Source organism: Pseudorca crassidens, chromosome 11 (genome assembly GCF_039906515.1).
Source record: "Pseudorca crassidens isolate mPseCra1 chromosome 11, mPseCra1.hap1, whole genome shotgun sequence".
Taxonomy (NCBI): Eukaryota; Metazoa; Chordata; class Mammalia; order Artiodactyla; family Delphinidae; genus Pseudorca; species Pseudorca crassidens.
The window spans coordinates 97749105-97765055 of NC_090306.1; the positions used below are offsets into that span (position 1 = coordinate 97749105).

The 15951-nt window shown below is 38.4% G+C and overlaps 1 protein-coding gene across 7 annotated transcripts in view; it reads left to right on the forward strand.

Annotated features, from left to right (window-relative positions):
• The window catches only part of TNRC6B (trinucleotide repeat containing adaptor 6B), a 261509-nt gene that overhangs the window by 26776 nt on the left and 218782 nt on the right, over window positions 1-15951 (forward strand). The gene's annotated exons all lie outside the window — the stretch shown is intronic.

Sequence of the window (15951 nt, forward strand, 5' to 3'; positions counted from 1 at the left end):
CATGGCACTTCATTGATTGTGTAAAAACTTTATAAAGTACACTTTTATTTTCCTCTTATATCTTTAGGCTGTTGTTATCATACCTTTTACTCCTCCATATGTTATTAACCCCACAATTCATTGTTACCATTTTTGCTTTTAGTGAAATTTTAAAAATATGAAAAAAGAAAAGTCTTTTACATTTAGTCTCATATTTGCCAATTCCAGTGCCCTTCATTCTTTTGTTTAAATCTGAGGTCTCATTTGTATTAATTTTCTTTAGCCTGAAAGGCTTCAGCATTTCCTTTTTTTTTTTTTTTTTTTGCGGTACGCAGGCCTCTCACTGTTGTGGCCTCTCCCGTTGCGGAGCACAGCCTCCGGACGCGCAGGCTCAGCGGCCATGGCTCACGGGCCCAGTCGCTCCGCGGCATGTGGGATCCTCCCGGACCGGGGCCCGAACCCGTGTTCCCTGCATTGGCAGGCGGACTCTTACCCTCTGAGCCACCAGGGAAGTCCCGACTTCAGCATTTCTTGTAGAAAACATCTGATGGCAATGAATTCTGTCCTCTTTTGTTTGTTGAAAAATCTCTATTTCTCCTTCATTTTTGAAGGCTATTTTTGCTGACTGTCTAATTTTAGATGGCCAGTTTCTATCTTTCTGTACTTGAAGATGCTGTTCTGTTGTCATCTTGTATTATTTCTAATAGGAAGTCAGGTGTCATTCTTAGCTTTGTTCACCTGTGTGTAATTTGCCTTTTTTCTCTGACTGCTTTATAAGATTTTCTCTCACTGGTTTTCAGCAATTTGATGATGACACTGTGTCCTGGGATGCTTTTCTTGGGATTCTTAGATCTCTGGGCTTAGAAATTTCAACAAATTAGGGAAAGTTTTAGCCATTATTTCTTATTTTTTCTTCCTCGCCCCACATACTTTTTCGGTCTGAAATTGCACATAAGTTAGACTACATATTGTCCTACAGGTCACTGGGGCTTTGCTCATTTTTTTTTAGTTAATAAATCTTCTTTTCTGTTGTGTCTGTTGTGCTCTTCAGCTTAGCCAATGAATTTTTCTTTTCGTCTCTAGAAGTTATGTTTGATTTTTTCATCTTTTATTTCTTATTTTGTTGATGCTTTTCTTTAAGTTCTTGAACACATTTATAGTAACTGTTTTAAAATCAGTACCTGCTAGTTTTATCATTTTGGTCATTTCTGAGTCTGTTTCTGTTAACTGATATTTTTTCTCCTAGTTATGGGTCACATTTTCCTGCCTCTTTGCATGTATAGTAATTTTGTTTTTTTTTTGGATGCTGTATGTTGTGAATGTTACATCACTTGGTATCTTGATTTTGTTGTCTTTCTTAAAAGAGGGTTAAGTTTTATTTTGGCAAGCAGTTAAAATCACTTGTGGGTCAGATGATTCTTTCTGGGTTAGTTTTTAATCTCTTACGGTGTATCTAGCACAGTGGTCCCCAGCCTTTTTCGGCACCGGGGACTGGTTTCGTGGAAGACGATTTTTCCACGGATGGGGGTGGGGAGGAGGGATGGTTCAGGCAGTGATGCAAGTGATGGGGAGTGATGGGGAGCGGCAGATGAATCTTCCCTCTCTCTCTCACCCGCCGCTCACCTCCTGCTGTGTGGCCTGTTTACTAACATGCCGTGGACCTGTACCGGTTTGTGGCCTGGGGGTTGGGGACCCCTGATCTAGAGTTGCCTTTATTCTAGGCTTCCGAGTTCAGCCCTCTACTAAGGGTCTCTGCTGCATGCTTGGAGTATTCATTGAAGTTTCTCCACTCTGGCTGATTGAAACCCATATGTCTCCCATCTGGGTATCAATTCTGGGTATTGTTCAGTTTTAAGCTCCCTAATTGTTGGGTTTTCTCTAATAGTTTGTCTTTGCCTGGCCTTATAGAATTTCACATTCAGCGGAAGACTCAAGGAGATCCAGTCATTTAGCCCACTGTGCTCTGCTTGCATTCTTTCTCCCATTGCCACAGTCTGGAAAGTGCCTCCAAGCAGAAAGCTAGAGCCTTCATAGGACTCACTTCTTTGGTTCCCTTCCATCAGATATCACAGTGCTAACTGTTGTTCAATGACAGAAACAATTGTTTCATATATTTTGCCCAATTTTCTAGTTGTTTTTAATAGGAGGGCAGGTATGGTACTAATTGCTTAATTATGGCCTGAAGCAGAAGTTGAGAGATACTGTTTTTTATCTTCAATTTATAGATAAGGAACTCAGGGCCCAGACATATTTAAGGAATTCTTCCTGCTGCGCTCCTTTAACCAGATGGACAGTCTTTATGTTTGCCTCTCTAAAGCCATATAACTCACCAGCAGCCACGTTGAGCCCTGTCTGCTCTACACCTGGGGTTTGGCCAACTTTTTCTGTAAAGGTCAAATAGTCAATATTTTAGGCTTTCTGGGTCACATAAGATCTATGTCACATATTCTCCTTTGTTTTCTTTTACAACCTTTTAAAAATGTAAAAGGTTAAAAAAAGAGCTAATGGGTCATGCAAAACCAGGCCATGACAGGATTTGACCCGTGGTTCAGTTTACTGTCCCCACTCTAGACAGTCCCTTAATACCTTGGACTTTCCTAGTTCCCCTTACCTATGAAATCTCATATATTCTCTATCCCATTCCCTAGGGAATAACAACAAGATTTATTCAGCTTTTGGTTTGGGGCAAGCATATTCATCATTATTTCAATTTTCAAATGAAGAAACTATGACATAGAGAGGGTAAGTTCTGGGCACACAGGTAAGTAGCAGAATAGAGACTTACTTAGACTTAAATCTGTCTGATTTTAAACATTCCCCTCCCACCTCCCATCTATAACATTTGAAGCTATGTGCTGTACTGCCTCTAGGACTGACAGAATAGCTAATTTAGCTTTGAAAAAATGTATGCTATTAGTCGTTAATAATGGCGTAAGATTTTTCTCATTTATGAGAATTACAGAATCATGGCCCTTCATGGTTGGAAGAAACATTAACGATATCAAGACCAGACTCTTGCCGAACTTAGAATCCCTTCAACAGCATCCTTGTCAGTCATGCTACTTTCATTTAAATGCCTTATTGCCTCTGTGAGCAGCCATGAGTTTTTGTCTTGCCTTCTGGAATAACCCAGAACAAGCCTGTTCTCCACATGAAAGTTTCTTCATATGCCCTTCCTTTCAGCATTAACCAGATTTTTTTCGTCTATCCGTGGTCTTACAAATATGATGTTCACACAATAGAAAGGAATGGGCTACTGATACGCAGAGCAACATGGCAGAATCTCAAAAACATGCAGAGATGAAAGAAGCAAATAAGGTCCATACAATATGATTCCATTTATATGAAACTCTAAAAAAGACAAATCTTTAGTGACAGAAGAGAAATCATTGGCTCCTTTGGGCTAGATGTGGGGTGAGGGGGATTGACTGGGATGAAGCACAAGGAAATTTGGGGGATGATGGAAGTGTTCTGTATCTATATCTTGATGGTGGTGGTGGCACATGGGTGTATAAACTCGTCAGATTTCATCAAAATGTATACTTAAGAGGGTACATTTCAGTGTGGACATATCTCAATAAAGTTGATTAAAAAAAACAGAGTTCTCAGAAATGAGCATGGTGCTCTAGCTGTTGTTTCACCAGTACCGAATGTGATAGAACTATTACTTCTCTCCATCTGGATACTTTGCATCCTATTAATAATTTACCCGTTCTAAGGAACTCCTTCATATTGTTGGCGTACATTAAGATCATACTTCACTAAAACCTTTCATATGTTTTATTATCAACTCAGATATAACTCTTCGTGCCTACTTTTATAATTGATTCTTAAAATGCATTCTCTGTACTCTCAGAGCACTCTGTTCATAAACAGCACTGTGATCATAGCATTTACCTCATTCTGTTGTGCTTTTTCTATTTCAGTGTCTACCTCTCTGACTAGACAGTGAGCTCCCCCTGCAGAGCCATAGTCCCTTTTGTATCTCTGGATCCTAGTATAATAACTGGGTGTAACAGGTACTCAGTAATTGTTGTTTGTTTGAATACTAATGAATGAAGGAAAACACTTACTCTTCAGAACCCATCTCTCAGATATATCTCCTCCAACAAGTATTTTCTGATTTTCTGCTCCTCAAAGCTAGGTTAAATGTTTCTCCTGGCTGCATCACTAACCCTGTGCTTATCCATCACAGTATATATTATTGTGTTTTTCATATTTCAAGGATATTCGCTGTACTATTATTTATAGTAGTAGAAAATGGGAAATAACTTACCTGTCCAACAACAGGGAAATGGTTAATTATGATTCATTATCAGTGGAATCTATACTGTCATTAAAATAATATTTGTAAAGACTTCTTAAAAACAAGGGAAAATGTTTCTGATAAAATGGTAAGAGAAGAGAAGATGCAAAAGGCTATATAGATTCTTAGGTTTAAGAAATGTAAAATTATGTGTGTACACACATGGAAAAAAAGACTAGTAGGTTATAGATGGTAGGAGTGTTTATCATTTCGTAAGGGAATTATCAGATATTTTATTCTTTCTTTTTCTTCATCTTTTTTTTTTAACTTTTCAGAAAATATGTTACTATAACCAGGATAAAAAGCTATTAAGAATATAATTTAGAGGAGAGGGAGACATGACAGCTAAGTGTAATGAGGGACAGAAAAAGGACATTAGTGCAGAAACTGGGGAAATCAGATTAAAGTCTGTAGTTAATGTATTGTAGCAATGTGAATTTCCTAGTTGTGTATCATGGTTATGTAAAGTATTAACATTAGGGAAAGCTGTGTGAAAGTGATATGAGAACTCTACACTATCTTTGCAACTCTTCTGCAAGTCTAAAATTATATCAAAAAGTAAAAAAATACGATCGAGTGTTAATAGGATTATAAACTCCTTGAGGACAGAGAATGGGTCTTGTTCACCATGGCATACCTTGGGCTGTATCAGGCATAAGTAGATACTTATTAAATATTGGGTTGGCCAAGAAGTTTGTTCAGTTTTTTCCATAAGATGACTCTAGTAGTGCTTAGCTGTCTTTTAACTTCATTCGAAACAATTTAGTTAGATTGTATTGTGACAGCTGTCATATCAGGGTACATTAAAAAAAAATCAAAATTGGTGAATTTTTGTGTAGCCATTTTAATATTGACGATGGAAGAAAAAAGCAACATTTTCGGCATATTTTGTTTTATTATTTCAAGAAAGGTAAAAATGTGACTGAAACACAAAGCAAGGATTTGTGCAGTGTATGGAGAAGGTGCTGTGACTGATCGAATGTGTCAAACGTGGTTTGCGAAGTTTCGTGCTGGAGGTTTCTCACTGGACGATGCCCCACTGTCGGGTAGACCAGTTGAAGTTGATAGCAATCAGATAGACATTAATTGAGGATAGTCAACATTATACCATGGGGGAGATAGCTGACATACTCAAAATATCCAAATCAAGCATTAAAAATCATTTGCACCAGCTTGGTTATGTTAATTGCTTGGATGTTTGGGTTCCACATAAGTTGAGCGAAAAAAACCTTGACCGTATTTCCATATGCGATTCTCTACTTAAACGTAACAGAAACGTTCTGTTTTTGAAGCAAACTGTGATGGGCGATGAAAAGTGGATACTGTACAATAATGTGGAACGGAAGAGATCATGGGGCAAGCAAAATGAACCACCAACAAGCACACCAAAGGCCCGTCTTCATCCAAAGAAGGTGATGATGTGTATGTGGTAGGACTAGAAGGAAGTCCTCTATAATGAGCTCCTTCTGGAAAACTAAACGATTAATTCCAACAAGTATTGCTCCCAGTTAGACCAACTGAAAGCAGCACTCGATGAAAAGCATCCGGAATTAGTCAACAGAAAACGCGTAATCTTCCATCAAGATAACACAAATCTCATATTTCTTTGATGACCAGGCAAAAACTGTTACAGCTTGGCTGGGAAGTTCTGATTCATTCACTGTATTCACCAGACTTTGTGCCTTCAGATTTCCATTTATTTCAGTCTTTACAAAATTCTCTTAATGGAAAAAATTTCAATTCCCTGGAAGACTGTAAAAGGCACCTGGAACAGTTCTTTGCTCAAAAAGATAAAAAGTTTTGGGAAGATGGAATTATGTAGTTTCTTGAAAAATGGCAGAAGGTAGTGGAACAAAACGGTGAATATGTTGTTCAGTAAAGTTCTTGGGAAAATGAAAAATGTGTCTTTTATTTTTACTTAAAAACCGAAGGAACTTTTTGGCCAACCCACTATTTACTAAATGAACGGATTGAGGTGAAATTGTATATTTTCTCAGTTTCTGCTATTCCAATTATTTTGACTCAAGTTTCAACCTCTTACGGTGACATTGCATTTCTAAGTTGTCATCACCCATTCATGCAATAAATTTTTCTTGAGTATTTATGACGTATAGTATTATATATAATATACTAAGCCGCACAAGCACTCCAAGATAGTCCCCTGGCACTTGTGAGGTAATGAGGAGGTCAGATCTATACAGATATTTATAACAAAGGGTGGCTGTGATAAGCACTATGTGAGGAGTGCCAAACAAAATATCACGAAGGTGGAGAGAGCCTAGGGAGCCTATCCATTTGGGAGATTACTTACTGAAGAAATGGGTATTCGAGGAAGTGAGATTTTGAATTTGCGGTGGTGACATTCTACCATCACATATCAAGAAGAGAGGTGATATATACAATGGAATAATACTCAGCCATAAAAAGAAAGAAACTGAGCTATTTGTAATGAGGTGGATGGACATAGAGTCTGTCATACAGAGTGAAGTAAGTCAGAAAGAGAGAGACAAATACCGTATGCTAACACATATATATGGAATCTAACAAAAAAAAATGTCATGAGGAACCTAGGGATAAGACAGGAATAAAGACACAGACCTACTGGAGAACGGACTTGAGGATATGGGGAGGGGGAAGGGTGAGCTGTGACAGGGCGAGAGAGAGGCATGGACATATATACACTAACAAACGTAAGGTAGATAGCTAGTGGGAAGCAGCCGCATGGCACAGGGATATCGGCTGGGTGCTTTGTGACCGCCTGGAGGGGTGGGATAGGGAGGGTGGGAGGGACGGAGACGCAAGAGGGAAGAGATATGGGAACATATGTATATGTATAACTGATTCACTTTGTTATAAAGCAGAAACTAACACACCATTGTAAAGCAGTTACACCCCAATAAAGATGTTAAAAAAAAAAAAAGAAGAGAGGTGAATACCTTTATCTTCAGAATGTGGTCTTTGATTGAGATATTTGGGAAGAGGAAGCCCTTTCATTGACTTGAGTCATACTGGGAGAACCAGCCCTTCCCTTTCTACTTGTTCCTGAAGGCCAAGGGTCAGGAGAGGAAAGGAGTGGAAAGGAGAGGTGGAAGAAACCAAGAGGAGTGGAGTAGCCTTCTCCCCAGGACTCCATTACATCCTTGATGTGTATTTAGAAGCATGAAGAGTTGTGGACTCCTGGTTTTTATATATGAATCTATATTGTGTAGTTCTAGTGGTTATTATAACAAAGATTGGTGGGATATTTTGTAGCATTCCTATAGATTTATATGTGTGAAACACCGTATATGGTGTACTCATTCACCATTCCCCAAGTATTCACTGGGTGGTTTACACAGGAAGGTGATCCCATTCAGTTCCCACTGCAGGCTCCCTGTGGGAGAGGAGTCTAGGACTATCATCATTGTCAGTCTCCAGGTGATTGGATTGCATTTCAGAGAAGTTAAATAACTAAGTGAATAGTTCGGTACCACACAGCTACTATGTGGCAATTTGTAGAACCCATGTCTTCCTCCTCCAAATTAAATGCTCTTCCCAGTCTGCCTACTAGTTACTCAGACATTTTGCTGAACATACATAGTTTTTGAGAGTTAAGTGAAATACTAAACAGTTTCAGTTGCTGACCTTATTGAACCCAGTCAAGAGGTTAGGTCAAGGAAATAAATTCCTTTCCAACAGGAGACTAAGCCACTCCTTTTATACCACTTATATGCTAGAGACTTTCTATTCCAGTCTGTTAAGAAAGTAACAGTCTGCTAACCTTTACCCTGCATACCTTTTTTTAGAATAACCATTAGATGTTTTCAGTTTTGAAAATACTGTGATTCAGTATCTGGCATTTGCCAGGCTGCAAGAGGTCTTCATTGCTTTTACTTTGTATGATGGGAATTGAACATAAATAGCTAAAAAAAAGGAATATTTTTATTATACAAATAATAAATATTTATTGTAGACAAATTCAGAAAATACACATTGCCTGTTACCACTGTAATCCCACTACACTGAGATAACCACTGTTTACATTTTGGTGATGAGTTTCATATATACTTTTTTCACAAAGTGAGTAATACAATATGTGTTGCATTGAGATCTGCTCTGTCCATTCAATATGTATTGTGAACCTCTTTCCATGTCAATACATAGACTTCATTTTTAATGGCTATATTCTATTATATGGATATGTAATAATTTCCCATACTGATTCTAGCTTATTCCCAATTTATAATTATTATCGACACCATTGTAATGTGTTTGTACATCTGGCTTTGCATAGTTAATTAGCTAAATTTCTATAAGGAGAATTGCTGGGTCACAAGGTATATGTGGCTTTTTTTAATGCTTTAAAAAGACACTTTGTCAGGCTAAAGGTAAAGTTTAGATATACAGTCGACCTTTGAACGGCATGGTCCACTTATACATGGATATTTTTCAATAGTAAATACTGCAGTACTACCTGATCTGCAGGTGGATGAATCCGTGGACATGGAGGGTCCACTATAAATTATTTGCAGATTAACCCCCTGCATTGTTCAAGGGTCAGGTGTAGTAAGTGGAAACTTCTCTCATGAAGTGTCCATACTACTTTACTACTTGAAGACTTTTCATTAAAGGACTTTTCCAGTCTGTTAATGAAGTTATTTATGATTAATCACTGATTAACTGCTATTGAAAATCAGTGTGTTCCTTTTAAATGAAAACTTTTATCAAAGGAAGATCTCTCTTTTAAGCCTCTCCCTCAGCCTAGAAGCTCTGGTATGTTTCTAGGGAGTTTTTGCAAAGTTCCCCAGGTGGTTCTGACTGCTTTGGACCAGTGCTTTGGGTCTTTTGCAACAGAGTGAACTTGATAACCTTTATTGGGGTAAGCAAGCCACATTAGTCTGCCACCAGAACAAAGTTCCTTTGAAGTTTCCTGTTTTAATTGAGAAATGTGTATAGAATTTATATTCTATTCCATAAAATATTATTTTGTTTTAAAAAGAACTTTATGGTTTTATTATTTAATCCGAAATCTAAATGAATTTTATTTTCTTATATATGAAGGAAGGGGTTTACATGATTTTTTTTCCCAAATGGATAACCAGTTGTCTCCATGGCATGTATTAAATGATTTATCCTTTCTCCACTGATCTGGAATGCCGTCTTTATCATACACCACATTCCGATATACATGTACATAGGTCTGTTTCTTTGTTCTATTTGGGAATATATTCCTCTGTGAGGACCATGCTGTTTTAGTAACTATGGCTTTGAAGCATTTTTGTTAGCCAGTTATTTAATCCTGTAATAATAAACAATGACATTGAAGATCACATCTGTACCCCAGCTACCAGCCTCATCTCTTGCCACTTACCTGTAATATACTCCTTCCATCTCTGGCTGTATACTTCCCCAAGTGTTCCTTACTTTATCAGATGGCCATGCCTTTGTGCAAGTCATTCCCTTTGCCTGCCCTCTTCTCCTAACGTGGTTAATTTGTCCTTCAAGATCCATCGTAGGTTCATCTTCTGTAATTCATTGCACTCAGTTTAAAATAATAAAACAGAAGAATCCTTCAAAGTGTCCTGGGTATTCAGTGCTCCTTTAAGTGCCTGCATGCTTTTTCTTACATACTGCTTCCTCACACTGCGTTACCTGGCAATTTCCTGCTTAAACTTTCAGGCTCTGCTCAGGGGTCACCTCTGGAGGAGCCTTTTTGCTCTATCATCAGAGTTCCCTGCTTTCTTCCATCTTGCCTTGTACATGCCTCTATTGTAAGATTTTTCATAGCGCTCTATACGATAGTATATATCTGGAAGTAGTGCTGTTTAGTAGCTTGGTTTTATTTTTTTATTTATTTTTAAAATTTATTTGTTCATTTATTGGCTACATTGGGTCTTCATTGCTGCACGCGGGCTTTCTCTAGTTGTGGCAAGCCGGGGCTTCTCTTTGCAGTGGCTTCTCGCGGAGCAAAGGCTCTAGGCACGCGGGCATCAGTAGCTGTGGCATGTGGGATCAGTAGTTGTGGTTCGCAGGCTCTAGAGCACAGGCTCAGTAGTTGCGGTGCACGGGCTTAGTTGCTCCGCGGCATGTGAGATCTTCCCGGACCAGGGCTCAAACCCGTGTCCCCAGCATTGGCAGGCGGATTCTTAACCACTGTGCCACCAGGGAAGTCCCAGTAGCTTGGTTTTAGAATTAAATAGCCTAAGTTCTAAAACTGACTTTACCACTTTCCAGTTTTGAAACCTGCTATCAGTTATTTAACCTTCATAAGCCTCGGTTTCCTTAGGTGTAATTTGGGGATAATAATAGTCCCTTCCTTATAGGGTTGTTTTAGGACTAGATGAGAGAATACTTCTGAAATGCTTACCCAGTATTCAGAACATAGGTGGCCCTGAATAAATACTACTTCTTATTATATCTGTCTCCACTACACTTTGTTTAAGACTGTCTCTTATTTACCTCTGAAACCCAATATTTAGCCCAGAACCTGGCAGGGAGTAGACTGATGAATAAATTACCAGCTCAAAACTCTCCCCTCCTGTTTCACTCTTCTCAGTGGCACTGTCGTTGCCTTTAGAGTCATCTTTAACTTTCGTTCTCATTTACAACAAGAAATTTGTTGTGTATTTATCATGATCCAGGCACTGTGTAAGGCCCTGGGTGAAAAAGAGAAAAAGATACTGTCTCTATCCATCGGAGCTTACAGTATAATAGGGGAAGTAGTTTAAAAATAAAACAAAAATACTAGAGTCTGTAGGCTCATTTTACCATTTGCTCTACCTTTGTTTATGGTTGTAAATTTTCAAATTAAGTTTTAAAGTAAATACATGAATATGTGTAATTATTAAATGTTATGTGCTATGAAGAATAAAGTGGTCTGGGGAGTTTATATTTAAGCTGAGACTGGAGATTGAGAAGGAGCCAGCTAGAGGAGAGGGTGTTTGACCAGGGAGTAGCATGTACTGTGTTATACGAGAGCAAGTCTTAGCATAGTCAAGAAATTGAAAGGTCAGTGCGTATTAGAGCAGGGACGAATGGAGAGAGTTGATGATAGTGAGCAGATAAGCAGAGTCCATATCACTTGGGATTTTGAAGACCAAGAGGAGGAGTTCAGATTTTATTCCTGTTACAGTGTGATGCTGTTGAAGACTTGTAAGTATGGAATAAGCTGACCTAATTTACTGTTTTTTAAATGTGTCTGTCAAAAAGATTGGAGGAAAACATAACCATACAAAATCTATGGGATGCAGCAAAAGCAGTTCTTAGAGGGAAGTTCATAGCGATACAGGCCTTTTTCAAAAACAAGAAAAATCTCAAATAAACAACCTAACCTACCACCTAAAAGAACCGGAAAAAGAAAAACAAAAAGATTGGAAGGAGACAAGGATGGGAGCAGAGATGCCAGTTGAAGCTATTGCAGTAGGCAAGAGATGATAATAGCAAGAGAGAAGGAGAAAAAGGAACACATTTGAGAAATATTTTGGAAATAGACTCAGTGGGACTTGTTGGTGGATTAGAAGTGGGAGAGGAGGGAGAGATAGGAATAAAGATTTATGGCTTGAGAGCTGTATATTGTGTTATTTATTGAAATTTACTAAAACAAATGTTTTGGGAGGAAAGTAAACAGTCAAAATTGATTATATTAAGTTTAAGATGCTTTAAGGAGTCCAAGTGGAAGTGTCAAGTAAGTAATTGAATATGGGAGAACTAAAGTTCCAAAGGAAGTTCCATGCTGCAGATAGAAATTTGAAAGGTTTCACTGTAAGGATAATAATTAAAGCCGTGGGAATGGATGCTGCCATTTAAGGAGAGAATAAAGGAAAGGGGGCTTGGTATTAAATTCTGAATTACTTAACATTTAGAGAATAGGTCAGAGAAGGATGAAGATGAGAAGTAAGAGTCGTAAAATACAAAGAAGGAAAACCAGGGACGTGAGATGCCACAGAAGCCCTGTATCCCTAGCCAATGCCTAGAACAGTGCCTGTCCAGGGCTAGTGTTCAGTAATCATTGGTTGAATGAAATCAAGAGATTATTTCGAGAAGGAGGGAAAGGTTAACAGAATTTAGTGCTGCTGAGAGACCTAGTAGGATGAGGGCATAAACTATTCATTGGATTGGTGGGATAGATATTGCTTGTGATGGAGGCAGAAGTCATATTGGAATGAATTGAACAGAACATGAATGGGAGGTGAGAAAGTGCAGATAGTATTTATTTACTTAACCACTTTAACAAAATTTGGCTGTGAAAAGAGTAGAGAAATGGAGTTGTACCTGAAGGGGAGTATGGGGTCAAAGAAGAATTTTTGTTTGTTTCTTAAGAGGGGACATACTAGAGCTTAAATCTATTATATAGATGGGAATGATCCAGGAAAGAGTGAGTGACAGTTGGAGGGAAAAGAGGAGATAATTATGAGATTGGAGTTTATGAGTAGGGAAGAAGGGAGGTGATCAGGAGTGTAAGCAGAGGGATTGTTCTTCAATAGCAGGAGGAGGGTCACGTCTGTTGAAACGGAGGAAAGAAGGGAAAACGCGCATAGATTCACATAGGTTTATACAACTGGTCATGAGAAGATGATAAATTTCTAGTTTTAGGCTTGTTTAGGTTCTCAATGGAGAATCAAGGACATTAGCTGAAAGAGATGGGAAGGCTGTAAAGGAGGGAAAAATGGGTAAGAAAGAGCTTTGTTGGAGAGGGGAGGAATTAGAAATCGAGTTTACTAGTGAAATCTAGTAGGATTGCCAGCTAAGATTGAGTGCCCATTTAGTGACTTTGAATTTATGGTGAGAGTAGTGTTCCTAGTTGAATGTTTTTTCATCAATATTCTTGGTATGGAGAAGGCAGGTTCTTGAGTTCTGGAATTATGGAGTTTGAAAAAAAGAGACCTTGGAAGAGGATTGAGGGTTTTTGCAAGGGAGTGATTATAATTTTTAACTATGAAATCTAAGCTAGATAAAGAGAAAAGGTTGGGAGAGGGAAGATGGGATCAAAGGAATTGAAGGTCTTATGGCAATTGAAGAGTCATTTTCATGGGGCACTTGAGCAAGTGAACTAGAAGGATCAAATAGTGGATTGAGTTTGGTGTGACAGTGGGAGGATGTGGCTGAGGCAGAGGAGGGAGAAGGTCCTTGGAGCTGAGCAGTTTACAGAACTGGGAGGCAAGGTGTTTGCCTGGGTTACCCATTTGGATGCTGAGGTTATGTTGAATGTGATGACTAAGTGTGCTGGAGAGTTTAACACTGAGACAGATGTGCTAAAATATCAGAGAGTGATAAGTGTTCTGCAAATAATTAAAATTGGACTCTGGGATAGACAGCTTCTTCAGACTGGGTGGCCAGGGAAGGCCTCTCTGGGCAGGTGACATCTATGGTCAAATCTGACTGATCAGATGATGAGTGGCGAGAATACTTCTGGCAGAGGGAACAACTAGTACAAAGGCTCTCTAAACTGGATACAAACCCCTCACTTCTGAGGAACAGAAGGGAAGCCAGTAAAGCTGGAGCTTATTCCACCAAAAAAGAGTGAAATGAAATGAAATGAGGTTGAAGTGCAGTAGGAGGGTGAAGGGTTTTGAAACTCACAGCCTGGAGCTTATGTGCGGTAATGTGGTAGCCAGCCTCCAAGATGGCCCTGAGGATCCTCTTGAGTTCATGCTTTTGTGTAACCCTCTCTCACATTGAATAGGGCTAGCCTGTGTAACCAATGAGATATTGAAGCAGTGATGGTATGTGATTTCCAGCGCTAGGTCGTAAGAGACATTGCAGTTTCTGCTTTGCTCTCTTAGACCACTCATCTGAGGGAAGGCAGCCTGCCATATTGGAAGGACATGTAAATAGCCTGTGGGAAGGTTCACATGGAGAGGAACTGAGGCCTCAAGCTAACAGACATCATGTGAGGGAGCCATTGTGTAAGGGGCTCCTCCAGCCCCAGATAGACCTTCAGGTGACTGCAGCCTCTCATGTGTATTTCATTCGTGAATATTCTGGTGTATATGTCTAAAAGCTAAGGACTCATTAAAAAAAACACACAAGCATAAGCATAATGCAGTTATCACATCTAAAAAATTACTAATTCCTTAATATCACATCAAAAAATCAGTATTCAGTTTTCCCCTGATTTTGTAAATTTGATTGGTTTGCATCAGGATCCAAACGAGGACCAAAGTACCATTTGGTTAATGTTTCCTAAGTCTTTTTTTATCTGTAGGGTTCCCTCTCTTCTTCCCCACAATTTTTCTAAAAATTAACTCGATCATGTGTCCAGTAGTTTCTCACCTTCTGGATTTTGCTAATTGCATCCCCATGGTGTGCTTAACATGTTCCTCTAGTATTTCATGTAAACTGGTAGTTATATCTAGAGGCTTGTTCTAGTTCAGGTTCTTTTTGTTTGGCAAGAATACTTTATAGGAGGTGGTGTTTACTTCCATTAGGAGGCATAATAAGCAGTTGTTGTCTCATCTTACTGTGATGTTAACAGGTATTAAAGATCAGTGCCTTGCTGTGTTATTCTATGTTGCAAAATGGTGATATTCTAACTCTGTCATTTGTCTTCATTAATTAGCTGGAGAAACTTTCCCATATCACCTCTGTGGTTAATCTGAGGTACACTTCATTCAGGAAAGGCAGGAAAAATGCTTGATTTCTTTCCCTTTACTTACCAGTTTTCAGAATAATAAGTTGGTTCTCTAGCATCATCCAAAGGAGACCAATGAGTTTGTTTAAAAATAGTATCATGAACTCATGGATTTTTAACATATTTGATATATGTGAAACCATTGCAGTGATTATTTTTATTGATGCTTCAGATTGTCCCATTTTTAACTAGTGGGAGGAGGCTCTTCAAGTTGACTTCTGAAGACTTTTTATAGATAACATCCTTGCTTTTTGATATGTAAGATGTCTGGGGCTTATCTTGTACGTTTTCTGTCCCAGTTCTGAATCAGATGTTTCTTTGCGGAGCTCTGGTTCCTTTCAGTGGTAAAGGCTGTATGTGAATTTTGGGTGCTTGATCATGTATATCACACTTTTTAATAGATGCTAATCAGAATGTATAAAGAGTTCAAAAAAGGTCTTCTTTCACTTTGAGTTCAAATGGATAGAAATGCTATTTTTCTTAATCTAAGAAATATGGAATGTTTTTGTTTGTTTGCAGGAAAATAGGAAAATGAAGGCTTTAGATAGAAAAAAATAAAGTTTTAACTTCTCTTTTAAATTGTGTGTCCTTCTTCTGCCATACTTTATTCATTATGTCCAGTGAAGAGAAATGCTAACAAGCTTTTCATATTTCTGGCTACATAAAATGAGGTAGTGTTTAAAGATTATCATTATAGCTTTTGGTTTATGTATTTCTTAAGTCTCTTTTTATCTCTAGATTCCCCCTTCCACAGACACATTTCTCCCACAGACACATGTCTTCTTGGCATTTTTAGGAGGGTATAGTATTTTATTTTGAAATTTTTTGCTTTATCATAATACTCTTGGCTTATGCTACATCACTAGTGAAAAAAGCAGTTTTTGTGACAGGCATAAGGAAGCCTCGTTTCTGGATATTTTGATCATTAAAACTCATTATATATAGAGAGGGAAATGAATTCTACAATTTGAATGATTATATATTTAAATTATAAATCAAGTTAGAGGAGAATGAAATACTGCCCGCCTTATGAGAAGACTCTGGAATACAGATTTTT